The 27,114-nt window shown below is 46.5% G+C and overlaps 1 protein-coding gene across 1 annotated transcript in view; it reads right to left on the bottom strand.

The window, feature by feature from the left end:
• The window catches only part of CFAP46 (cilia and flagella associated protein 46), a 1,558,477-nt gene that overhangs the window by 1,029,982 nt on the left and 501,381 nt on the right, over positions 1-27,114 (bottom strand). The window lies entirely within an intron of this gene.

Genomic DNA, 27,114 nt, shown 5'->3' with positions numbered 1-27,114 from the left:
AGCATTCCACAGAAACTTTTCTTCTCAGCTCTCCCACATTGCCGAGGACATCAAAATGGGACGGCTCTGCACACGAGTCCATGTGACGTCAGCATGCTGGAATCAGTTACCTTTTTTCCGCGCCATCAACGCATAACGTTTTTTTTACAGGCCTCTCCATTTCTGGGAGTGTTTTTGTTGCAAGTCTCCGGGGTATTTATGGCTCACTGAGGCATCCGGATTCAAGCACGGAAAACATTGGTGGGGAAATATGAGTAGGGGTCTCTGAGAAAGCACAACTGAACTACTCAGATTTTAAATAAGAACCAAACCAACATTGGGCGCCATGTTGTGTAGTTTCTAAAAATACATAGGATCTGCACGTCTGTAGGTAACATAAACTAAGGGATTGGTGTCAAGACTGATTTCGGACACCCCCAAAGGATATGTCAGCCTATAGACCAGCTAGCTTACAGTGCCAACATAAGCCCCCTAACCATACCAAGGAGCCAATAGTTTCTGGCAACAATAGAACATGACAACCCTTGATCCGTCAGGGATTGTGGAAACAGTGCCGTACTTTCCGCTCAGTCACACGTGCTCGCTTAGTCTCAGAGAGATACACAGAATAAACGTTGGTGACGTTTTCATTAAGCATTTATTGAACCAGCGTCATTCTAGTATAAAACATGTTTGCTGCGACAAAGATTAGACAGAAACAAATGTATAGGATTACAAGCACCAACAGAGTAAATAGAAGGTAGAATTCTACCATGGTGCTGAAACAGTGAATATATGCAGGCATATAATCATGACAGTAATCGAGCATACTCCTACTATGCGGACCTTATCTAAGTGTACCTAAATGTACCTAGCAAGTATGTGGGTGTAAAGCCAAGAATCCCCTAGGGAAGCGCCAAACCTATTACCTGATCGGTGAGAACGAAGGACCCCATCTTAGTCTTGAGTTGGACATCCCCGCAAGGGATGTCAGAACACTGTGTGTTGAAGCTTCTGTAGGCCGGGACTCCAGTGTCTTGTGCCAGTGTGGAAGCATCTCCTCTGTCTATCTAGTAATGGTATGGATCTTTTATACCATAAAGATAGCCTCAGGGTTTGTACCACAATTGATATGTTGTGAGTACAATTATGTAAATCATCCACAACCAATACCTGGAATTATGCAAAGTAGTTCTATCGCCCTAGGATGAAGATGACCATGACTTGTAAACAGAGTTTGCTAACCCTGTTATGTACGTCATGTGCAGGGGACTTTTCTAAGAATCCTCATGCATAATAAATCAGACTAGTTGCAAGGAAACCAATCAACATTTCTTTCGGCACATAACTGGGTAAAAGGTCAGTGCTAGAACTGTTATGTAGAGCAAGGTGGGACACGTGTAGGTGAAAGGTCATTTGCTACTCAGGATTAGGTTGAGGTACATGTCAGCATGAGAGGTGCCTGAGGGAAGTGAGGTGACAAGCTTCCCAGTGAGTATGCCCGCGGACCCATGGGGCCAACCGGCGCACCAGTAGAGTTAGCCGCTCTGGGAAACAAGTCGAACATCGCTTTACGGAAATGCAACAGATCTGCGCCTGGAGTCAGAAAGGCAGGAATCCCTGGATCCGGTACTGTGGGGTCTGGGACTGCTCGGGGAGGCAGCACAATTGCCTCCGGATGCAGCACCGGAGACCCTGAAGCGGAGGTTGAGTGGCTGGCAGTGTAGGCATCGCTTCTCTCGGCGCCGGTGAAGACACCGCTCTCTGAACTGGAGACGAGGCTGGAGTCACCTCAGAAGAAGGAGAAGGAGAGACTTCCTCCTTACGATGATACCGGGGAGCTGGAGACTCCAACTTCAATGTCTCATCCTTTGACGAACTACTTCGAGATTCATGGTGCCGCTTCTTTTTATTCTTCCTCGACGACTTCAAAGTATGTGGAGTGGGCAACTTTGACTGGGACCTCGATCTCCGTTGACCTCTTTTCTGTTTTTAGCCATCGCCATAAACAACTTGGCTTCTCTCTCCTTCAATGTTTTTGGAATCATTCACCTGCATGACAAACACTCCCCGACGTCGTGGTCAAATGACAGACACCACAAACAGCCATCATGAGGGTCAGTAACAGACATCTAACCCCGCATTCCGTGCATGGTTTGAATCCAGACTTCCTCTGTATAGCTATGGTCGCTTCTACAAAGACCCAGAGACTTGCAACAAAAAAACTCCCGGAAATGGGGAACCCAGGAAAAAAAGTTACATGCCAACTGTGTGGAAAAAGGGAACTGAAGTCAGCACGCCGACGAGGTCTTCTTATGGCTCCAATGATGTCACGCTGAGTCGCGCATGGAGCCGTTCCCTTGTGACCTCCTCGTTGACATGAGAGAGCTGAGAGGAAAAGTTTCAGTGGAATTTTGCGCATGAGTGTAATTCAGATTCAGATTCAGAAATGCTTTATTCGATTTAAACCAAGTATAAAATCATAAAACCTTCATAATACAAATACACATTCCATAAAACACTTAATCTCCATCCAATAAAAACAGTTAATTTAATAAGAAGGATTAAATTAGTACATCGACGATATAAAGCAATTCATAATATATCAGTTAGGTCATCAATCAGTTAACATCATTAATTTCCGTTTCTTTAAAATACTTTTTAAAAAGCCAATCATAACCATAATACATTTCTCACTCCCTAATTTCAATAGACTTAAATACGCTGGTCTACATTGTCGCCAATGGCCCTGTCTCAAATATTGTCTAATCCACCTTCTACGTTCAACATTGTAATGATTGCAAAATAGGATCAGATGGAAAGTAGATTGTGTCGACAAATTGTCACAGGTATAGGGTGCCAGGTTCCGTGACCAGTCGTTTCTTAGAGGAAAGGTTACCAGGCGGAAAAATAGTTCAAACCTAAACCGCGTTAATATAAAACGGTCGAAGCCCACAGTGCAGACAGATAAATAGGGTTGAATCCACTGGCATATCAGAGTCCCTTAGTGTTGGATGACTGAACATTTCAAGAGTTCACCTGAACTTCTCAATATTTCAAAGTGACTCATACATAATTTTTTCAAGTCTTTCCTTGAAATTCCAAAATTACTAACTGGGTTACTATATAGCTCTGGTCTTTGCAAATCAGAGAGAGTATTTTTAACATACATTAACCAGGGAATACATTTAACATTGTCAAGGGCCATCGCATCCCTTATGATGTCCCGATTAAGTCCCAAAGCTTCCGTTGTCCATACCCTATGCCAGAGTAATATTGGCTGGAGTTTAATAAGATCGGAAATATATTCCAGACCTAACTCTGCATGGCAGTTAAATGTTGCCACACCCTGAGGCAGTGCCAATAAATATTTTAAGAAACTGTTTTCGACTATTTGAATAGTCTGTGCATTCTGGATCCCCCAGATACCGGCCCCATATAGGGCTATACTCCTACACTTAGCCATATAGATTTTTAGAAGGATTTCCGGTGGTCATTTGCCCAGCTGTTTAGCAAAATTCATGAGGGCCGCTATAGAACGTTTAAATAGCAAGGCACTGGTTTTTATGGCTGCCCCCCACAGGTAGGAGGTAGGAGAAGGATTTTGTACATCCAATTGTAAGGCCATCCACCTTAATTTCCTTATGTTCGGCCCGCCCCTTCCCACACACCATCATAAATGATTTCTTTGCGTTGATTTTCTGCCCTCTTGACCCCATGAAATGATTATATTTTTCTAATGCCCTTTTAGCACCTATCTTTGTTCGGGCCATAAGAACTGCGTCGTCCGCATAGAGGAGTGAGACAACCTGTCTCTTGCCAAATCTTGGGGATTCAATGGTGCTGGCCTCCAGTTACCCCTCCAAAGCGTTGGTATAAATGGAGAAAAGGAATGGGGCCAGCACACAACCCGGTCTCACCCCCTTCTCAATGCGGAAGGGCCCAGTGCATTCTCCCTTAGTCCCAAATCTCACCCTTGCTGTAGCATCAGAATACAGCTGGCGAAGAAATGATACTATGGCTGGTTCCACTCCTATTTCTTCAAGGGTTTGCCATAACTTCGCATGATCCACACAGTCAAAAGCGGCTGTGAGATCAACGAAGATGGCATATAAGCGTTCTTTCTTCGCCCGTGTGTATTTCCCTTGGATGATTACAAAATTGAGGACCTGTTCCACCGTACCCATCCCTTCTCTAAAACCATATTGAACTGGGCTCAGGATGTTGTTGTCTTCTGTCCAAATATGGAGTTTATTTAGGATCACCCTACCTGCTAACTTCATAAGGGAGTCCAATAGGGAAATTGGCCTATAATTGGAAGGGCTCTCTCTATCCCCCTTTTTGTATATCTGTATAATCACCGACTCAGTCTAGGTTTTAATAAATCCTACAGCACAGCATGCCTGCAGGACATGCATTAAAATTGGGGCCCACAATTCGGGAGTCAGCTTAAAAACGTCGATCGGTATTCTGTCCAGGCCCGGAGCCTTATTTCCTTTGCTACTATTTATTGCCACCAGGACTTCATCAAGGCGAATTTCTAGGTCTATCAGTGAATGGGCCAAAATTGGTGCATCAGTTTCAATAATAGTACACAGACTTTCCCCCTCCCTTTTATAAACATTGGAAAAGAAGTTGATCCATGCCCCTTCGTCCATGGCAACCTCTATTGTTGCCTTATCCTCACTTATAAAATAGGGTGCTTTTACTGCTTGCCAGAACAGTTTAGGGTTTCTGCTTTCAGAGGCCTGGAGCAGATTTTGCCATGCTTGCTCTTTAATCTCCCTTTTCCGCTGATACCTTGCTAGGTTATACACCCTTCTACAATTCCTTATTAATTCAAGATCTCTTGTTTTAGTACTAAGCGCGGCTTTTAATTGGGTATATGCCTTTGTACATTTGGTATCAAACCACCCTGTAGACTTAACACGTTTTTTACTAGGTTTGGTGAGGGTGTCCTGTATTATCGCAGTGATACCTCCAAAGGCATCCAATATTTCTTTATGGGAGGCCTTTTCATCTAGACAGACCTGAATGTGCGACCGAGCATTGGCAATAATCCCCTTATCTGTTTCCACTGGGTCTAACACGCTCCACTTTAAGCTAAAGCCATTTTGTCGGGCTAATGTTATATCCTTCACCCATGTGGGTAAAAAAGCCTAGGACATCAGAAGTGTAAATGACCAATTATTCTGAAATCAGTAGTGTGAAGAAAAAACAAGAAATGGCTGTATACAGATATATATTTAATAAGTATGAATAAAAATCATATAGAAAAACAAGCTATATGATAAGGTAAAAATATAAATCATTAAAAACCAACACAAGTGTTACAAATCAAATGGTGTCCTATAAGTCATACATTTTACAAAACACAATACAATCACATCGATAAATGACATAAAAAGTATGAAAACATTAATCATAAAAACACTCGACACGCGTTTCGGCAGAAAAACGCCTTCTTCAGGAGTCTCTGCTGATAATATTGATAAAAAGCATGGAAGTTGTTGATATCTTCATACATGCGGTTAGTCAGAGCCACATGATAGAGGCTAATACCTGAGATAGCAATGACATCGTCTTGGATTCAAGAACCGAGGAAAACAGCACCAAGAAGGATAAGACCCAGGCTGCGGAACGATCATAGAATCCTCATAGCAAAAGATACCATAGAAATCTGATATAGGAGTATAAGGTCATGGAGGAGATATGGACATCTGTAATAAGTCAAACAGGTCGTGGCTTATATATTCCAGACAGTACGTAAATTATGATTCTTAATCTGTATATGGTCAAAAGCGATGGTTCAAAGTTGGCGCAAGGTTGTGTCAGTTCTTATATAACGTAAAATAAAAAAGATGATATGGGCAGCAAGATGGTGCTGCTCCAAGGCAAACGGGATGTCACGCGACGCAGGTACCTCCTTGCATCTTGCTGCCCATATCATCTTTTTTATTTTACGTTATATAAGAACTGACACAACCTTGCGCCAACTTTGAACTATTGCTTTTGACCATATACAGATTAAGAATCATAATTTACGTACTGTCTGGAATATATAAGCCACAACCTGTTTGACTTATTACAGATGTCCATATCTCCTCCATGACCTTATACTCCTATATCAGATTTCTATGGTATCTTTTGCTATGAGGATTCTATGATCGTTCCGCAGCCTGGGTCTTATCCTTCTTGGTGCTGTTTTCCTCGGTTCTTGAATCCAAGACGATGTCATTGCTATCTCGGGTATTAACCTCTATCATGTGGCTCTGACTAACCGCATGTATGAAGATATCAACAACTTCCATGCTTTTTATCAATATTATCAGCAGAGACTCCTGAAGAAGGCGTTTTTCTGCCGAAACGCGCGTCAAGTGTTTTTATGATTAATGTTTTCATACTTTTTATGTCATTTATCGATGTGATTGTATTGTGTTTTGTGAAATGTATGACTTATAGGACACCATTTGATTTGTAACACTTGTGTTGGTTTTTAATGATTTATATTTTTACCTTATCATATAGCTTGTTTTTCTATATGATTTTTATTCATACTTATTAAATATATATCTGTATACAGCCATTTCTTGTTTTTCTTCACACTACTGATTTCAGAATAATTGGTCATTTACACTTCTGATGTCCTAGGCTTTTTTACCCACATAGGTGTTTACCCTGCCCTAGGAGTCTGTATTGATAACCAGGGGGTCCTTGTTTTTCTCACACATATCCTTCACCCATGCCAGAGCCTCAATGGTGGTGGATTTATTGGAAACAGGTAGGGATAAGTTAAGACTAATAGGCATGTGTGTAATTCAAAAGCTGAGGAATGCACAGGCACATATATCCATTAGAAACATTAAACACGAGCTGTATTTACCACGTACAAGTTATTAAAGCACTTTAATTCACTATCAATCGCTATTGAGTTAGAAGTGACTCAAGACACAACCACCTGCCTACTATAGGCTGGCATCATTAGTTTAGCTGCTAAACATAGCTATAAAGGCCAGAGAACTGTACATTATCACTCTTCTTGGCCCATGGTTTTCCCTGCACTGGACAATCGAAGATGGAGTGACACCAACTTTTACATGCACCACCGAACCAGAGGACCAGCATATTAACATATAGAAACTGTAATAAACGGCAGTGCAACACGAAACTTTAAAGACGAAGCACTTTTTTAGAAGGGTTATGTCAAAAGGGATATGGTGACTCACAAAGGCTGCTACGTAACACCCATCTTCTAAACAGTGGTTCTATATGAGTCTCAAAATCAGGTCAGTCGATGGCAAGTAAAATTCTGGCCTAAGTTGTTGAAAAATAGTCTTCCAGCAATGTGCAGTAATCCTAAATAATCAGCAGTTGGCTTTAGATGGCACTACACATACGAAAGCTTTCCTTTTGCTACTGCCACTTACTATCCTGCAGGCCAATCCGCCAATGAGGGTGACTAAAACACACAACCTCTTTGCAACAGCAAGGTCTTTGAAAAGCAGTTTTGATACACAACAACCTGCCTTCTCGCTGAGAAAAAGCAAAGCTTTGCCTTGATTGTCCTGGTCCGCATGTCTTCTATATTGTGCCTTACGCCTAAATTACAGACCTCAAGCATGACAAGACGTCTTTTGCATATTGAGGTACATGCCAGACAACTCTATTTCTCCATTGCAAAGTGAATGCTTATCAAGGGGACAAATCGACGATGTAGCTGTGGTTTTACCACAGCGCCGGTCAGGGAAACTTTATACGCACCTTCCTAATGTTGATGTAAGGAAGGGATGCCTTGGAAGTAATTTAGGCAGCACATACTCTCCTCTTTTTACACAGATAATGCCGCCCTACATAATGCGCTCCCCATTTGGAACACTCTGCTTACTTAGTCGCTCACTGAGGAAATTGTTCCCACTTTACTGACGAGCATTCAAATTGCAGACAAGCATTGTTTTTTTTTTTTTTTTTTTCCAAAACCTTTATTGCACTTTGCATAGTACACAGCGGAGTGCCTACAACCCTGCGGGCCGGCCGCCATTTTCAGATCGTTATTCACAGTGTAGTTCAGCGAAATGGCCAGCAAAGCAATAGTTACATTAATTGTCCGATGGAGCATGCTGAAAAATAAAAGTGCAGTTTGAGCAAGCATTATCAGCAGAAGATGTGGTTTTGATGGTATTTTTTCTTTTTTTTGAAAAACAACAAACTCTTAACGGTAAACTGTTAGGAATGACAATACGGTCTGGCACGAATCAATGCAGTTCAAGTTGCAAGTGTCTCTTGGAAGAGGTTTATTCCAACCTCATTTCCTAGTACGTGAATGTACCTGCCCACAATACACGTCCCCACACCCCCTGTCCCACAGTTCTAAACTCTAAGGGAAGGTCTCGTGTAGTGGCTGTGGCCTTCATCCCACCCATCCACCCCGCCTCGCTTCAATCCTCCTCGCCCTCTTCGTCGGAGTCTTCCTGATCGTCTTCTGGCATGGGTTCACAAATATCCCCTCTATATTCATTCCATTTTAACCAAATCTTGTTCCACTTCCCTGGGCAGGCTCGGTTGGAGTACACTGCTCTCTCGGCAACATTACTCTATCCATGTTCAGACACCATTGGGACTTAGTCGGTAGGTCTGCCGCCCCCCAGCGCTGTGCTATGTCATGCTTCGCCACCATTAAACCCGCCGTGACCCAGAGTTGTTCATATCTGGACAAGTCAGTAGGCTCCCATATATTTAGTAAGCACCTCCTTGGGTCAGGCAGCAGGGATTGGTCTAATGCTTGTGAGAGTGTGCGAAGTATTTGCCTCCAGTACTCCTGGATCTTGGGACAGTCCCATATGGTGTGGAAAAATGTGCCTTCCTCTCCGCACCCACGCAGACAGTATGGATGGGATGCCCTATGTATGCGGTGTAGCATGGTCCTCATATAATAAACCCTGTGTAGGATCTTAAATTGCACTTGCCGCATGCGTGCCGAGATGCCCACTTCCTTAGGGGACCCAAGTGCCTCATTCCATTCATGTTCATCCATGTCGCTAACGTCCCCCTCCCATTTTTCCCTCAGGTGGAGTGTACGATCTGGGGTATTATTGAGTAATTTACGGTAAGTGAGGGACGTCGCCCTTTCTAACATGTAATCAGTGAGGAGGCGATCTTCCAGAGGCGAAGACTCGGGCAGTGGTGTGTCGGGTGGCAGGGCTGTGAGCAATGCGTGTCGGATTTGAATGTACCTGTAAAGTTCCCGGTCACCGAGATCATATAGTTCTTTTAGCCGGGCAAAAGGGATCACCGCATTCCTCTCCCACAGATCACCCACCGTGGTAATTCCTATCGTATCCCAGTGTGGGAATCCCTTAGTGCTCCTTAGATTGCCCAACGCTCGAGAGTCCCACAGCGGAGTCATCTTGGTGACCTTCCCTTTCCAGCCCAGAGCTGCCGTTGCGGTGTGCCATGACTGAACTGTTAGTTTAGTGGGGCCCACTAGTGCCCGTACTTTGCGGTGATCGTACAACGGACCCAACAGACTATTTGTGCCCAACTGTGCCCTGTCTGACTGGAATGCTGGCTCGGTGTGCGGTGTGTGGATCCATTGGTTAATTGGCTTAAGGTGTGCAGCCCAATAGTACAATTTCAGATTCGGTAGCGCAATACCCCCGCTATACCAGTCTCTGTGCAGCTTGGATTGTGCCACACGTGCCGGGAGGTTGCCCCATAGAAGATTGGAAACCAAAGCCGCCACTTTCTGAAAAAACTTAGGGGGCACAGGATAGGGTGTATTTTCAAGGACGTACAAAAAGCGTGGTAACGCCATCATCTTGTAGAGTGCCGCCCTGCCTAGGAGCGTCAACGGAAGGCCTGACCAGAATCCAATATCCCGTTTAAGCCTGTCTAAGTGTGGTTTCAGATTTTTATCTATGAATTCTGCCGGGTCCTTAGTGATATGTATGCCTAGGTATTTAAACGATGATCCCGCTAGCTTCAGCGGGCATGTTCCGTCGAGGTTCGGGGCCGGACCCTGCAAAACATACAATTCCGATTTGGTCCAGTTCAGCGTATAGCCGGAGACACTGCCGTATGTGTCGCAAATGTGTAACAAAGCCGGTATTCCACCTTCGGGGTCAGTTAGATAAAGCAACATATCATCTGCGTATAAGGACAGACGATCTTCCCAACCCCCGTTCCATGTTATACCCTTGAGGAGGGGTGAGGTTCGTATGAGGGTCGCAAGAGGTTCCAGAGAGATGGCAAACAGTAGGGGTGACAGAGGGCATCCCTGCCGCGTGCCCCTTCCCAACGGGAATGTGTGCGAAATATGGCCGTTAGCCACCACGTGAGCCACTGGGTCCGTGTACAGCAGTTTGACCCATGCAATAAAGCGAGGACCGAACCCCATATGTTTCAGCGTTTCGAAAAGGTACTCCCATTCCACCAAGTCAAATGCCATTTTGGCGTCAAGTGCTAAAAGTACTGCTGGTGATTTGATGGTGTCCGTTCTAGCCAGTACACCGTGCAGTCGCCGCAGGTTCAACGCTGTGTTTCTGTGTGGCATAAATCCGGATTGATCCGGATGTATAATCGATGACAGATGGGGCAGGATCCTTTGCGCTAGGAGTTTAGCCAGAATTTTCACTTCAGCGTTTAGTAAGGAAATGGGTCGATAAGAGGAACATTCCTCTGGCAGTTTACCTGGCTTGGGGATAGTTACGATAGTTGCCACTCGCTGGTCCAGCGGAAGGGAACCCCTCTCTAAACAGTCCCTGAACATCCCCAACAGATGTACGCTGAGGGTCTCCGGCATCGCCTGGTACCATTCTATGGGTATTCCATTCGGTCCCATTGCCCTGCCCGGGTTTAGAGCCTTAATGGCCAATTGGATTTCATCGGCAGTGATGTCTACCTCTAATTCACTTGACGCCTCTGGCGATAATGTTCGGACCTCGATCGGAGCTAAGAGTGCCCTGGCTCTCTCAGGTGTGATTGTCTGTTCCGGGGTGTACACTTGTTCAAAATGGGCCGCAAGTAGCTCTGTGATACGCCTTGGATCAGAATGTGGCACCCCATGTTCATCTTTCAGACGTTGGATCCCCCTGGAGTTGCCCTCTCGTTTATCAAGCCACGCTAGCATTTTCCATGCTTTGTCCCCCACTTCATAAATTCTATTTTGAGTGTCGGCTATGTGCCCTTTAACTACCAAGCGTAGGTGATCATTATACAGCTGCTGTTGGAGAGTGAGTGCGTGGAGGGTGGAGGGAGAGGGGTGGAGCTCGTGAGCCATGGTTCGTTCCTGCAGTGTCACCTTCAGATCGGCCAGCTCCTGGGATTGTTGCCTCTTATGCCCGGTTATGGTGTTAATGGCTTGCCCCCGCAGGACCGTTTTATAGGCTTCCCAAAGTGTTGCTGGGGAGCGTACTGAGTGTACGTTTTCAAGAAAGTATTGTTTCGTGGCATGTTTGAGAGCTTTGCGAACCTGTGGAACTTTAAAGTAGGTTGCATGAATGGGGTAAATGCGTTTGCGTGCTCTTGTCTGTAGGGAAAGTGTCAGTGTGAGCGGTGAGTGGTCTGAAATTCCTCGTGGGTGAATCACCAGGGTATCTACTTGCCGGAGGCCATCCCCCAGTGACAAGAAGTAGTCAATGCGGGATAGGCTGCCATGCACCGCGGAGTGAAAGGTGTATTGTTTTACGCCCGGGTGCAAGTGCCTCCAGACGTCAGTCAGTCCCATGGCTGCTGCAAATCGCCGAAAGTACGTGCTTCCCCCCGTCGGGGCCGGTGTGGGGTGTTTATCTAGTTGCGTGTCCATGACTGCATTAAAATCCCCCCCTAGAATGATCTCACCCTCAGGGAGAGTTAGAAGGAATTCCCCTAGTCTTGGGAGGTGGACCGAATGCAATGCTGGCGGAATATATACTGACACTAAGTTAAAGAGTTTCCCCTCCCACTGTCCTTGCACGGCCGCAAAGCAGCCCTGATCATCAGTTTTAGACAATAGGGGCATGAATCGTGAGTTTTTCTGTACTAGAATGCCGGACCCCCTGGAGCCGGACGTGAATTCGGAGTGGGCCCACATTTTGTAACCTCGTCTGTCCAAGGCCTTTGTAGCCCCCCCTACCAGGTGTGTCTCCTGCAGCAGGGCCACAGTAGGTCGCAGTCGCTTAATAGCAGTCAGTATCAACCCCCGCTTAACCTTGTCCCCCAAACCTCTCACATTCCATGACATCAAGCTCAGAGGTGGGCATTGTGTGTCGGGGGGTGCTACTCCCCCTGTCGGCACTGAATCGTTAGCCATTGGGGATTATGAGGTACATGTTGTATTGCCCAAGAGACGCAACCGGTCTAGTGGCTGCGTCGTCGCACAGCGAGGAACTCAGAGACATCATGGGGGCATATTATCGCTGTCCGTCCCCATCAGCGTGCATTGATTCCCATAAGAATTGAAACATCGATCTCGACCATTTGCGTACATTCCCAACACGAACATTTCAAAACAAACCCCCCTCCCTGCCCCCCTGCCTAACGGACTTCCAACTGCCCGCCTCCCCAACTGAGCAGAGTGCTTTTCCCATCCCTCAACCAGAGCACTTGCGTGTAGGGGGGGAGAGCGTCTCCCCGGGCTGGCGGCTTCCCTGTAGGCTTTCGGGGCTGCCATGCCAGAGTCTACGTGCAGCAGTTAAAACAACAAGTCAGTTCGGCGATCGCCAACTGTGTGTGATGCAGAGTCCTGAGCCGGGGTTATTCTTCCTCGCCTCCCCCTTCAAATCTATGGGAGGGTGAGCGTTCCGCACCCTCCACTCGACCAGATGTTTGTGAGCCATTTCTGCTGCCTCCTCTACGGTCTTGATCCGGCCTATGCGTCCTGCGCTGTCGTCCAACGGTGTGCCAGCCCTCCAGCCAGTCCCGGGCCGTGTCCGGGGAATCAAAAAACCATACTTTTTTGTCCGCTACCACCCGTAGCTTAGCCGGGAATACCATTGAGTACGGCAGTTCTTTCTCTCTCAAGGTCTTTTTTACTTCCAAGAACGTTCTCCTCCTCCTAGACACCTCCGCCGTATAGTCCGGAAAGAAAGCAATTTTCGAGTTCTGGATTTGAATGGCCGGCGCTACTCTTGCGGCCTGCAAAATGGCGTCCCGATCTCGGAAATTGAACAGTCTAGCCAATATCGGTCGCGGTGTGCCTCCCGTCTTGGGTTTTCCCCCCGGAACGCGGTGAGCCCTTTCGAACGAGAAGAAATTCGAGAGTCCCTTGGGCTGGAGTCGATTTTTGACCCAGTCCTCCACATATAGGTCTAACGCCCCTGTGTCTTCCGATTCCGGCACACCTATAATGCGGACATTGTTGCGCCGTGAGCGACCTTCCTGGTCATCCAGTTTGTCCCTGAGCAGTTTGTTATCAGTTTGCAATCGCTCCACCGCCGTTTGTAGTTCGGACACATCCTCAACCAGCGATTTAGTGACCACTTCGACCTGCTTGACCCTCTCATTCATTTTTTGGAGATCCGCCCTTATTAAGGTGACTTCAGTTGCCGTGGCTCCCACAGTTTCTTGTACCTGCGCCAATGCCGCCAGGACATCATCCAGCGTAGCCTTTCTTGCCCCCTCGGTGTCCGCCACTTTTCCGGCGGTCTTGCGCTGTTCCTGGGGCGGTGAATGCCTCTCATACGCAAGTGTGTCCAACTTGGCCTGGGTTGAGGTGTTTTTGGGGCCCCTGTGTGTCATGGCGCAGCTTTTATCGAAGCAGTCAAGTGGCTCAATTGGCCGCTTCCAGCGGTCGACCGCGTTGAGGCTTGTAGGTATAGTCACAGCGGGGGAGGGTGGTGTTTCCCTGCAGGTACGCAGAAGCGGAATGCCCCAGTAGATTCTATGCGCAGGTCCGTCGTTGGGACTCTGCTGAGTCCATACCCCTGCAATGGGTCCGTTGGGAAATTAGTTAGCGTGTTATGAGTTGCGACCAACACCGGGCCGCTCTTCCGTGGTATGCTTCTCCCCAGTGCCGCCTTGATGTAGACACCGCCTAGGCCCTTGCCTCTCTAGTGGCGCAGCTTGGGAATGTGTTCCCGCGCTGCCGCTGGGGAGTCCGCCAAACTGTTTTCTCCTGACCGCTGTGGTCGCCGAGTTGCTTAGGCGGCCGCCGCAGGGACCCGGTGCACTCCGCGGGTGTGGCTGGGCAATGGCGGCGCTGAGCCCAACGTGCGCGGCGCCTTCTGCGCCTCAGGTAGGATTTTACACGCCCGGGGAGTGTCAACGGGCGGTGTAAAGGTGCGCTCGTGTGCTTGGGTCACTGGGGGGAGTTCCATGGTTCTTCGGAGTGACGCATTTGGCGAGCCGACACTTCCTGTCACTCACCCCCGTCTCCAGGTCACTTCCGGCCGGCTCCGAGTGCACTGTGGCTCCGCGGCTTCGCGGTCGAGGGTAGGCCCGGCTTCTCCTCCGTCTCCGGCCAGCGAGATTGTGCTTATTCGGACCGCCGCCACGCCCAGAAGTTCTGTACCGCTCGCCGCACGGACTCCGGGTCCGGTCCGCCCCTTGCAGCCGGTGTTGATCAGGATAATTGCACGGATTGTTGCGGAAAGCCGCCTCTACCTGGGAGCCTCCCTAAGCTGCGGCCACCATCGTTGGCTGCTAGCCACGCCCCCGACAAGCATTGTTTTCATACTCTGTCATTTGCAATATGTAAAATCTTTCCCAGCTGACATTGTGAACGTTGCAATTAACTTCAGAATGCTCCTCATATTTCTTTGGTCTGCTTTTCCACTTAATCTGTCGGGGGAGTCTTAGAGCTGCTATGCAGTCATTTTAAAGTAATATTCGTTTGCTGCCAAATACAGTCGCCAAGGGTCATTTAACTTATACTGATGATGTGGTACATTTTTTACTTGCTTCATTACTTAGAGTGCTAGTCTGCATATTAATTTAATAATTCAAATTCAAACAATTTATTGCAATTCATATTCTGCGTGTGAGGAATTATTTTCCTATAGTTCCCCTCAATTGATTCACATGCTTTCTGCTGCATTCCTCCCGGTTTCTTCACAATTATTGTATGGGCAGATTAAAGAAACTTTATTTATCCGCCAAAGTGAAGTCATCAAACTCATGGATACACACCTGTCCTAAATTGAGCGATCCATGGAAAACTCTACTCCTTCTGATGGCAGGGCTCATTCTGTTAATCCTTGCTCTTCCTCTGCTTCTACTACCTCAGTTAAACAACACTCCTCCTCAGCTACAAATAAAAGACTCAAACAGGACCCCAGTCTCCTGAGAAAATACCCTCCCCCATCTCCATGGAGATTTTACTGGTGGAGAAGACCGACTAACAAATTCAAAGTCTTGATGAAAAGTGGTCTATTATTGAGGTGAGGGCATTTGAGGCAGAACAGCGGGTCAGTGATCTACAGGATGAAACTAACAAGATTGTGATTCTGGAAAAAGGGATTCCTGATGAAACAACCAGAGGATTTAGAAAATAGGAATAGGCACAACAATATGCGTACTAATGGACTTCCAGAGGAATTGGATGGAGAGGATGCAGTCTCCTTCTTTGCATCTTATTTACCGCAGTAATTGGATCTTCCTCCCTCCACAAACTTAAATATACAGCAATCATAACTCCTTTCTACTTCTGCTCCTCATACTAAACTTTGAGGTGTGATCATTTTGTTTCAGGTGTTTACTGACCTTTTAAAAGTACTCAATGCAGCTAAATCCAAAAGCCAGGTTGGCAGGAAGATTTTCATCATGCAGGAAGTTTGAAATGCACAGCTAATAGAGCGGAAAGACTTTCTAAGCCTTCGCGTCCTGCGCTATGCACTTTGGGAGCTCCTTGTGGCCGTTTTCATCCATGTTGCTTCAAGGTCACTTACCAAAACGAAAATACGACGTTTGAAGATCCATCTGCACTTAGAAGATTTATAAACTCTCACATGACTTACAGTATGGACACAGCTGGCTCCTCTAACCGCTTGTGAACTTCATCACATTTGTATTGCTTTGAATCTTGTTTATTTTGCTATGATGTTTATCTTCAAGAGGTTTATATGCAAATATCCTTATATCTTTCCTCACTTGGGTACACAAATTATAGGATTTTCCCCAATCCTCTCTTGTTCCGTTGTTGGTGAGTGGCCCTTGTAGGATGTGCTCTCTGCATCTTTGTTGTCACCACCTCAAGATTTCTTCTTGTTTTATATCAAGTTGTATGTTTTCATCATCAGTTTGTGACATATACTGTTTTCCCATGTCCTTTTTCATGTTTCCTATCATCCTGTTTCTTTCCTCTTTTTCTCTCTGTCGTATGTTGAATGCCATTTGTTTTTCGTTATATATCATGTTCTTTGTCCTTTACCTTATGATATTTGCATTTTGTAAACATTTCACAGTTTGGATTGTCCTCCTGAATTCTTCAGATTTGTTTTTTGCATGTCACATTCAGAATAATTTGATGGAATATAAAGGGATATATTAACCCTTTAAAACAACAGAAAGTGTTATCTAATTTGGCTAACTTTAATCCAGACCCAAGGTTTATTACAAGAAACTCGCCTAAATGATTCTGAAGCATTAGAACTTAAACATTGTTGGCTAGGCTCTGTGTTGGTGTCTCCCACTTCTAATAAAAAACTGGTGTTATAATTTTATTTCGACAGAATTTAGAACATAACGTTGTTTAAAATTTCTCGCCTACAATTTTTCACAAATGCCTTTAATATAATGATTCCTATTTTATTTTGTATGGTGATTGCAACCAAATTATGGACCCTTTTCTGGTTAGACAATCCTCAATTGGGTTTCTCCCCCAAAAGATACACGAACCGTTTAACTCCATTGTTTCACAAAGTGCTTTAATTGATTCATGGAGACTATGTAATCCCACTTCACAAGACTATACTTTTTATTCTAATACACATGGTTCCCTTACTTGATTAGACCACATTTTTATTTCCCAATCCTTAGCACAAAATATTATCCAATCTACCATTAGCCCCATCATCCTTTCAGATCATGCTTAGTTAATCACAAATTTGGACTTGGTACCTCCTCAACCTCACATGCATTGATGGCGTTTCAACAAATCTTTGTTAAAAGACACCCAGTTTTCCTCATCTTTCATGTCTTTCACCTCTGAATTATTTTCCTTCAATGAATCTCCAGAAACTTCACCTCAACTTTTATGGGATACTTTTAGAGCTGCTGCTCATGGTTTTATTATTGGATATGTATCAAAAAGGAATTAAACACATGCAAAAGAAATCTTTACTGAAATCCATCAAAACTTTATAACAGAAATACTGTACTTCCAAATCAAATAATGATTTACCTTCAAAACCCCCTTGAAGCCAAACTACATTTAAAATTTCAACTAAGGAGGCTTCTTCAATATGAAGCTGCTCTGTTTAAAGATATATTGGAGGAATTACTAGTCTACAAAACTTTATAAACTCCAGAATCTCAAGTACTTTCTGCTCACACTAACTCATATCTCCAACATACTCCTAAATCTATTCCTACACATCTTGTTTTTTTTTATTTTTTAGATCTCATATTACCGATTTGGAAATTTCTCAAGCACTAATGCTCTTTCATAAAGGGAAGACTCCTGGCCCGGATGGCTTCACTGTAGAATGTTTTCTTCACTTTTTAAACATGCTTCTAGCTCACTTATTAGAATTATTCGACTTTTTTACAAAGTCGGTTACATTTTAAGCACATTCAAGAAGCCCCAATTTGTTTCATACATAACGATAGCAAAAATTCTGCTCAATGTAAAAACTATAGAACTATATCCCTAGTAAATGTTGATTATAAACTATTTGAAGAAATTCTAGCATATTATCGGTAAAGAGCAATCAGATTTTATAAAGAGAAGATTAGCATCTGAAAATACTGGTTTGTTTCTTAATTTTTTAAGTAAAGCCCCTCTTCTTAAATTCCTGATTGCAGCAATAACTATTGATGCTAAAAAGGCTTTCGATAGGATTAATTGGGAATTTAAGCTAAAATCTTTATCTTGGCATGGCTTTGGTCCTAAAAGTATTGCCCTAATTTTACTCTTGTACCGTTCTCCTAAAGAACAAGTTACTTACCTTTGGTAACTCTTTTTCTGGTGCATACCGTATCTGCCTGTGGATTCCTCACCTTATGAATACCCCCTGCGCCAGCATTCCGCTGAATTTTTTCCCCAGCTCTCCGCCCCGGTCGTCACAATGCCATGGCTCCGCACGCGGCTCCGCATGATGTCACCGGAGCCATAAGAGAACCACGTCGGCGTGATGACGTCAGTTCCACCCATTTTTTCTGTGCCACTGAGGTCAAACGGGCGGACCGACCATCGAAGCAATGCATACATCGTACACAGAATTCACACAAATACACTCTGTGTAAATGGAAATAAGACAGCAAAGAAAGCTCACATCTCAAATAAATCCACATATAGACAAATCAAGGTAATAAAGTATGACTTCATAAAATCATTAAAATAACCAATACCTCCATTTTAAGGTATAAAGGGTGGACAAAGGGGAGGCGGGTGGGTCAGTGAGAATCCACAGGCAGATACCATATCCACCTGAAAAAGCGTTACCGAAGGTAAGTAACTTGTTCTTCTGAAGGATACATCTGCCTGTGGATTCCTCACCTTATTAATAGATTCCTACAGCAGTCCCATTCCTGCAGGAGGGTGTCCACACCTCTATACCAAAAAGTCTTGCAAAACAGAGTGTGCAAAATGGCCGTCCCTCCTCACCTCGGAATCCAAGCAGTAATGCTTTGCGAAAGTGTGGATGGAGGCCCAAGGTGCGGCTTTACAGATGTCCAATACAGGAATACCCCCGGACAAAGCAGAAGTAGACAGTTTAGCCCTAGTGGAATGAGCTCTAATGCCTACAGGAGTCTCATTACCAGCCAGAGAGTAGCATATCTTGATGCACAAGATGATACACCTAGATAAAGTGCGCTTGTGCACCGCCTTGCCCTTCATACGACCAGCATATCCAATAAAGAGCTGATCATCTTGACGGAAGTCTTTTGTTCTATCCAAATAGAAACTAATCACCCTCTTTGGATCCAAACAATGAAGCCTCTCCTCCTACTTGGAAGGGTGAGCGGGAGGATAAAAAGTAGGGAGGGTAATGGACGTCCTAGATGGAAGGGAGTTACCACCTTAGGCAGAAAAGCAGCCCTGGTCCTGAGTACCACCCTTTCAGCATGTATGGTCAGAAAAGGAGGCTTTGAACTCAAAGCCTGAAGCTCCCTCACCCTCCTAGCCGAGGTGATAACCACTAGAAAGACCGTTTTGAATGTCAGTAGTCTCAAAGGTCAACTATGCATAGGCTCAAACGTGGAACTCATTAAAAAAGTTAACACCAGAGTTAAATCCCACAAGTGGACGGAAACATATTAGTAAGCCCCTGACTGAACCTTAAGACTATTGACAACTTAAAAAGAGAAGGCTGTTAGGGCAAACAAAGAAATGCAGACAAAGCCAACAAATATACTTTAACAGTGGCCACAGCACAACCCTGCTGAGCCAACTGTTCTCAGTTGTCACCACTTTGTCCACTCCTTCCACTGGTCCCGGGGTTGAACCCTCTCACACTTTTTGTAATGCTCTGTCCACCTTTTTTACCACCAAGGTGGCAGACATATACTCATCTTTTGAAGGGGACATAAGGAGCAGACCTAGAGTTTGCATTGGGGAAGAACTAACCTCTGATCACGATCACGATCTTCTTCCCTCTTTTGCCCCCATCACGCAAGACCATATCAGCAGACTCATCTCTACTATTAAGTCTGGCTCCCCCTTGGACCCTTGCCCTCCTTCTGTGATGGCTAACCTTAGCGAAGTGATTTCGCGGCCACTTATGGAAATTTGCAACACCGCATTTCAAACTGGTCAATATCCAACCTCATGGAAGAAGGCGGTGATAAAACCTCTTTTGAAAAAACCCTCCCTGGATCCCACAGCTGTGGCCAGCTATAGACCTATTGCGTGTCTCCCCTTTCCTGCCAAAATATGCGAATCTTTGATGAACAAACAACTCTCAGAGTTCGTCGACACTCACCAACTTCTCGACGAAACGCAGTTTGGTTTCTGGAAAGGGCATGGAACCGAGACCGCCTTAATAAAGGCCTCAGATGAGATCAGAGCCATTATGGACCAGGGAAGTGTGGCCGTCCTGATTCTCCTGGATTTGTCTGCAGCCTTTGACACGGTCGACCAGGCTATTTTGGTCGACCGTGTCGCAGCCCTGGGAATAAACGGTATGGCCAGGGATCTTATTTCATCTTTCCTGGCCAACCGTACCCAGACAGTGAAGTTGGGTGATTTCTACTCTCCTGTCTCTGCACTCCCTTGTGGAGTCCCACAGGGCTCCTCGCTAAGTCCCACGCTATTTAATATCTACGTAGCGGACTTAGCGAGGGTAATAAAGGCCCATGGATTGCGACTTACATCCTACGCAGATGACACCCAACTGGTCCTGGCAATCCACAAGGACGGCCCAGTGGTGGCAGCTAACTTCCAAAAGGCCATGCTTGCTGTTAGTACTTGGATGGCCTCCAATTGTCTGAGGCTTAACTCGGACAAGACCGAGATCATGACTTTCGGCAAGCTTTCTCCGGAATGGTCCTCCATCTGGTGGCCTGTCCAGCTGGGTTCTCCACCCGTCCCGGTAGAAAAGGCTAGAAACCTGGGAGTTATTTTTGATAGAAAGTTGTCATTCAGCCTTCACGTCAACAAGGTTGTGTCATCCGCGTTCTTTATTTTAAAGAAAATCAAAACATTACTGCCTTACCTCCCTACTTCAGCTGGGAAGACCCTGGTTTCCACCCTAGTATTTTCAAAAATTGACTACGGGAACGCCCTCTTTCTAAATACTCAGAAACTTGTCCTATCGAAGCTGCAGTCCATACAGAATGCGGCTGCAAGGATTCTTCTTGACATCCCCCGTCGCCAGTCCACTACTCCCGTCATTCGTCATCTGCATTGGCTAAAAGTAGAGAGCCGAATTAAATTTAAGGCCCTCTGTATTGCCTATAAGGCAGTGCATGGCGTCGGACCTAAGTTTCTGACAGAAGAGGCAGCTTAGATCCGCCAACACCTGCCTCCTTCCAGTGCCTCGCACAAGAACTGCTACCTGGGGAGACAGGCGCTTTCTGGTGGCTACACCCAAACTTTGGAAGCTATTGCCATTGGCGATTAAAACTTCCCCCAATCTGATGAGCTTTCGTAGGCTCTTAAAAACATGGTTGTTTAACCAGTAAGTTCCTGTCTGATTGTTTTAGCCTCCACATGCGCCGAGACACCTTCGGGTATTTGTATGCGCAATAAAAATCTCGAAAATAAATAAATAAATAAATGAAGTGAAAAACAAAGAACATCAGAAAGATGCGCTTTCAGAGGATCAAAAGATTTCTCTCCACACCATCTAACAAATTTTGACCAACTGTAGGAGTGATAGACTTGGTGGAGTGTGAGTTGGCTGATAAAATCACATCCACCATGTCGTGCGGGAGAGAAAAAGAATTCAGGTTGCCCCGTTCAATCTCCAGGCATGAAGATGCAGGCTCTGGAGGTGGGGGTGTAGAACCTGCCCCTCCGACTGCGAGAGGAGGTCTGCCCTGAGAGGGAGACGGAGCGGAGGATGCGACGATAGGTGAAGTAGGTCTGTGTACCACACCCTTCTTGGCCAATCCGGGGCAATCAATATAACTTGGGCCGGGCCTTAACGAATCTTCCTCAGAACTCGAGGAATCAAGGGTATGGGAGGAAACGCATAAAGGTGTGGTGAACTCCAACTCAATCGAAACGCGTCCCCCAATGCTCCCTGCTTTGGAAACTGGAGACTGCAGAATGACGGGCAGTGCGCGTTCTCGAGAGTGGCAAACAGGTCCACCCGAGGTGTTCCCCATGTCCGGAAGATGTGATGAACTACCTCCGGATGAAGCCTCCACTCGTGGTCGGCAGAGAACAGCCGACTCAGACTATCCACACGTACGCTCAGCACCCCGGCCAGAAGACTTGCCATCAAGCAAATCCGCTGGTCCTGAGCCCAGGACCAGAGCTGCAACGCCTCTCTGCAGAGACGGTACGACCCAACTCCTCCCTGTTTGTTGACATACATCGCGATAGTGTTGTCCGTCAGGACTTGAACCGACTGACCTCGAAGGGAAGGGAGAAAGGCCTTGAGCGCCAAACATATTGCCTGCAATTCCAGAAGGTTGATGTGAAGCAACCTTTCCTCTGGAGACAAAAGACCCTTGATCTCCTGATTCCCCAGATGAGCACCCCACCCTAAGGCAGAGGCATCCGTTATCACTGTGGCCACAGATGGAGAAAGGTGGAAGTTCTTTCCTTGAGACAGATTGCCCTCCACATTCCACCAGGACAGATGCGCTGTAGCTTCTCTGGAGATCCTGACTGACTCCCTGAGATCTCCGTTGTGCTGATACCACTGCCTGCGGAGACACTACTGGAGCGCCCTCATGTGCCAGCGTGCATGGATGACCAACAGGATGCAGGAAGCGAACAGACCGAGCAGGTGAAGGACATTCAGAACCGGAACAACCGCTCCATTGTAAAACAAGGGAATCATTTCCTGAAAGTCGAGGATCCTTTGCGGAGGAGGGAATGCCCGACTCACAGAGGTATCCAGCACTGCCCTTATGTGCTGAGAGGGCACCAGGTGAGACTTGGGTACATTTATCGAAAAACCCAACTTGTACAACAACTGGGGTGTAACCTGCAGATGATGACTCACCCTCTCTGGAGACTCTGCCTTCAACAGCCTCTCGTCCAGGTAGGGGAAAACTGGATTTCCCGACCTGCTGAGATGGGCTGACACCACTGCCATCACCTTGGTGAAGACTCGAGGTGCGGGAGTAAGACCAAAAGGAAGGACCACAAACAAGGAGGATAAGGAGGAGGGAATTCCCCGAAGGGAAGGGCATACCCATTTCCTACCAGATCTAAAACCCAGAGGTCCGAAGTGATTAATTTCCAATCTTGTAGAAAATGGGTAAGCCAGCATCCCACGGGACCCACATGATCCAGGATGGCGGATCTAGGGCTGCTTTCATGCATTACCAGGAGGGGTTGGGGAGGTAGAGGAGGAAGAGGAAGAAGTCTGACGATGTCCAGTCCACAAAGGCGACCTCTGCCTTTACCCCTGTAGCTCTTATACAAGGGGTTCTGCTGCTGTTGCTGTTGCTGTTGCTGAGGCTGTATGGACCCACGTAAGGAAGACTTCCCAAAGCCACTGTATTGTTTATATCCATAGCCTCCTGTCTGAGTCTGCAAAACCCAAAGACCTTGCCGTTGCCTTACTGTCCTTAAATCTTTGCAAGGCAGAGTCCGCCTTTTCACCAAAAAGCTTGAACCCATCAAATGGCAAATCAATAAGAGCAGCCTGCACGTCAGGACAGAACCCAGAAGATCTTAACTATGCGTGCCTCCTTGTCGCAATGGATGAACCCATTACTCTGGCAACAGAATTCACCGTATCCAAACCAGATTGGATAACCTGGCGAGCCGTAGCTTGATAATCCACCAACACCTCACTCAGATTTCCCCTGTCCTCTTCCTAAGACAACTTAGGAAGAAGCTGTTTTGCAGAGTCCATTAGGGCATGAACATACCTGCCCAAGAGACAAGTGGCGTTGGTAGACTTCAGTGCCATACTGGCCGATGAAAAGACCTTTTTCGCAGATTGCCCCAACTTCTTGGAATCCCTGTCTGTGGGAGCCTGCACAAACGCCCCTGTATATTGCTTCAAACAAGAAGCCTGCACCACCAGACTTTCAGGAGAGGGGTGAGAAGAAAGGAAAACCAGATCTCCAGGAGCAGGTCTATACCTTCTTGAGACTGATCTCGAAACGGCAGGAGCCGAAAGAGGGTTGCTTCACACATTGAGGATTGGCTCAGTAAGTGCATCATTAAATGGCAAAATTTGTTCAACCACCGAAGATGGAGAATGAAGCACTTCCATGAGAAGATTAGGCTTTTACTCCACCACAGGAAGCTGCAAATCCAAAAGTTCTGCAGCCTTCCTAATAACCGTATGATCAGGAGTAACATCCTTCGAGGGAGAAGCCTTTTGAGAAGCAAAGTCCCACTCGGGAGAAGTGTCAAGCCCACTTGCCTCACACAAGTCCTCAAACACATCTTCTGTGTCATACACCTCTCCTTCCTCCCTCTCTTCAGCCTGGTACTGTCCTCTTCCAATAATCTCTGCGCCTCTCTCCTCGAGCGCATCTTTGGTTGCGGCGTCGGAGGCGCCACACGCGGTGTCGACGGCTCTGGGAATGATGTCGAAGGTGGATCCACTACCATAGCCGGCGCCAATCGAATCCGAGAAGCTTCACAGGATAGAGCTGGGGACTGACCATACGGCGTCGACATCCTCGGAGCCGGAAAGTGCCAGGACGGCGTCACTGGCATGAATGGCACAAAGGGGGCCTGAGGATACTGCTGAGGCACACCCAAAATAAATGCCATAGGACCCATGGGACCCGAAGGTGCACCAAACGGGTACGAGGCCCTGGCGAACACGCCATACATCCCATTCAGAAAATGCGACGCATCCGAACCCGCCGTCTGAAACTGAGTGTATGAAGCCGGTTCGAGATCCGAACGAGGTACCTCTGGAGTTGGAGCTGGTGGAGCCACAGGTGGAACAGCCGGAGCCGAAGGAATCTCTGTGTCAGCCGAATTCGACACACCCTCTGGAGTCGGTGAGAATGTCGGCGGCGTCGCCTCCTCTAGAGTCCCCTTATATATGGAGATTGAGCCGGAGTCACCTGAGGAGACACTAAACGTCGAACAGGAGAAGGCGACCTCAACACCACAGTCTTCGAGGATCGACGCAAAGAAGTATGTCTACTCTTCTTCTTATGCTTCCTCTTGGAGTCGTGCGACGTCGAAGACTTGGACTTTGACCTTTTCCGACCCCTTTTTAGGTCTTGTGACCTACAATGCGCGCAAGCGCATTGAGGGAGCGAGAATTCAAGTAGCCAAAATCCTCGTCAAACCAAGGGCTTTCTGCTGCGGTTTTCTTGAAGTTCACGTGAATCACGTGAGCAAACAAGCACGAGCATTCACGGCCGCACAGCACATCAAAGGGCTTCTCCCAGCGTGTGCTGTGCGGCTTCTCCTCCCCTGTGCGGCTTCTCCTCCCCTAATTAGTCATGGCTGGCTCCATACTTTCAGTTTCCCGGCAGCCCGTCGCAGTTTGTTTTCCTTCAGCCCGTCACAGTTTGTTTTCCTTGCACCGCCCCTTCTTACTGGATCATCCCGTTCTTCTGTTACCAGATCTTCAACTTCGCTCTGAATACTTTGGTTGCAGTCAGCGTGCTTGTGTATCCGAACACAATTCAAGACTACATGCGACAGCTGGTAAAACATTTTTTCTCAAATTGCGTTCTTTATTTTGTTGTGTTACGTCACGTTTCAAATTTGATATTTTGCGTGGTGTATTTTTGTCTCACGTCGCGTATCTAAGCATTGATTGCATGACAGGATTATAAGGCAGTGTCTTGGGATACACGTGTGGGGTTATGGAAGTCCGGCAGTGGAAAAACGCATTTCATGCACCAAGGTACGCAGGAAAGCAGAGTTAAAGCTGTGCGGCTTCTCTTCCCCTGTGCGGCTTCTCCTCCCCTAATTAGGCATGGCTGGCCGGCCGGCCATATTTTCAGTTTCCCGGACGCTTAACGCTTGTTTTTCTCCTTCCTTCAGCCCGTCGCAGTTTGTTTTCCTTCAGCCCGTCACAGTTTGTTTTCCTTGCACCGCCCCTTCTTACTGGATCATCCCGTTCTTCTGTTACCAGATCTTCGACTTTGCTCTGAATACTTTAGTTGCAGTCAGCGTGCTTGTGTATCCGAACACAATTCAAGACTACATGCGACAGCTGGTAAAACATTTTTTCTCAAATTGCGTTCTTTATTTTGTTGTGTTACGTCACGTTTCAAATTTGATATTTTGCGTGGTGTACTTTTGTCTCACGTCGCGTATCTAAGCATTGATTGCATGACAGGATTATAAGGCAGTGTCTTGGGGTACACGTGTGGGGTGATGGAAGTCCGGCAGTGGAAAAACGCATTTCATGCACCAAGGTACGCAGGAAAGCAGAGTTAAAGCTGTGCGGCTTCTCCTCCCCTGTGCGGCTTCTCCTCTCCTAATTAGTCATGGCTGGCTGGCCGGCCATACTTTCAGTTTCCCGGACGCTTAACGCTTGTTTTTAGGTCTCGTGACCTACAATGCGCGCAAGCGCATTGAGGGAGCGAGAATTCAAGTAGCCAAAATCCTCTTCAAACCAAGGGCTTTCTGCTGCGGTTTTCTTGAAGTTCACGTGAATCACGTGAGCAAACAAGCACGCGCATTCACGGCCGCACAACACATCAAAGGGCTTCTCCCAGCGTGTGCTGTGCGGCTTCTCCTCCCCTAATTAGTCATGGCTGGCTCCATACTTTCAGTTTCCCGGATGCTTAACGCTTGTTTTTCTCCTTCCTTCAGCCCGTCGCAGTTTGTTTTCCTTCAGCCCGTCACAGTTTGTTTTCCTTGCACCGCCCCTTCTTACTGGATCATCCCGTTCTTCTGTTACCAGATCTTCGACTTCGCTCTGAATACTTTGGTTGCAGTCAGCATGCTTGTGTATCCGAACACAATTCAAGACTACATGCGACAGCTGGTAAAACATTTTTTCTCAAATTGCGTTCTTTATTTTGTTGTGTTACGTCACGTTTCAAATTTGATATTTTGCGTGGTGTATTTTTGTCTCACGTCGCGTATCTAAGCATTGATTGCATGACAGGATTATAAGGCAGTGTCTTGGGGTACACGTGTGGGGTGATGGAAGTCCGGCAGAGGAAAAACGCATTTCATGCACCAAGGTACGCAGGAAAGCAGAGTTAAAGCTGTGCGGCTTCTCCTCCCCTGTGCGGCTTCTCCTCCCCTAATTAGTCATGGCTGGCCGGCCGGCCATACTTTCAGTTTCCCGGACGCTTAACGCTTGTTTCTCCTTCCTTCAGCCCGTCGCAGTTTGTTTTCCTTCAGCCCGTCACAGTTTGTTTTCCTTGCACCACCCCTTCTTACTGGATCATCCCGTTCTTCTGTTACCAGATCTTCGACTTCGCTCTGAATAC

The sequence above is a fragment of the Lissotriton vulgaris genome, chromosome 5, assembly GCF_964263255.1.
Source record: "Lissotriton vulgaris chromosome 5, aLisVul1.2, whole genome shotgun sequence".
Lineage (NCBI taxonomy): Eukaryota > Metazoa > Chordata > Amphibia > Caudata > Salamandridae > Lissotriton > Lissotriton vulgaris.
Note: the sequence above shows the minus strand (reverse complement) of the source record. Positions and strands in the feature narration are given on the sequence as shown.